The sequence below is a fragment of the Monodelphis domestica genome, chromosome 3 (assembly GCF_027887165.1).
Source record: "Monodelphis domestica isolate mMonDom1 chromosome 3, mMonDom1.pri, whole genome shotgun sequence".
In the NCBI taxonomy this organism is placed as follows: domain Eukaryota; kingdom Metazoa; phylum Chordata; class Mammalia; order Didelphimorphia; family Didelphidae; genus Monodelphis; species Monodelphis domestica.
The window spans coordinates 389,366,491-389,367,340 of NC_077229.1; the positions used below are offsets into that span (position 1 = coordinate 389,366,491).

General features: G+C 36.0%; 1 non-coding gene across 1 annotated transcript; it reads left to right on the forward strand.

Annotated features, from left to right (window-relative positions):
* Positions 1-496: 496 nt before the first annotated feature.
* On the forward strand, positions 497-603 carry LOC130458569 (U6 spliceosomal RNA). The gene has a single exon (XR_008917985.1). It is a non-coding gene; the product is annotated as a U6 spliceosomal RNA (small nuclear RNA).
* The last annotated feature ends 247 nt before the right edge of the window (positions 604-850 follow it).

Genomic DNA, 850 nt, shown 5'->3' on the forward strand with positions numbered 1-850 from the left:
CCCTCTTCTCCCCTAACCTGTGACTAATTGTTGTTGTATCTGGTGGCCAGTTAGAAGGATTTTCTTTTTTCAAGTGGCTACTCAATTTCATTTCAACAGTCCCTTAAAAGGTCTGTCATCGTCATGCATTAAACTGACAGGAAATGAAAAAGTTACAAAATCCCTGGAAATGCTCGGGTGTGGTAGAGTCCTCTATTCCTGGCTCTCCAAGCATCCCCATGAGTTGTCAGGCAGAGGAGAATATGTAATGCTTGAGCAATGGGACCCCTATTGGTCAGTTCCTCCTTACACTTATACATTATTTCACACCATAGAATGGAAGTTCCTTGCAGGCAGGGAAAACTTTATTTTTGTATTTATCTACCCAGATTTCAGCCCAATACCCAATACCTAGTAAGTACTTAATAAATTCTTATTGTTGGGTTGATAGTTCACTAGATATCTGTATTTGAATGTATCCACATAGTAATTTTAACTTTTTAAAAACCCTTTCACAGTGCTTGTTTTCACAGCACCTATACTAAATTTGGAATAATACAGAGAAGATTAGCATGGTACCTGCACAAGGAAAAGTCACAAATTCGTGAAGCATTCCACATGTTTTGATTGCATGTGTATAATCTGTATCAGATTGCTTACTGTCTGAAGGAGAGGGAAAGGGTGAGAGGGAGAGGGAGAATTTAGAACTCAATGAATTTTTTTAAATGAATGTTAAAAAATTGCTTTCAGATGTAACTGGGAAAAATAAAAGATTATTTTTTTAAAACCCTTCACATCTATTATCTCCCATATTTATGAGGCAAACAACTTAAAATTTATTATTCCTATAAAAACTGAGACCTAGAAACAT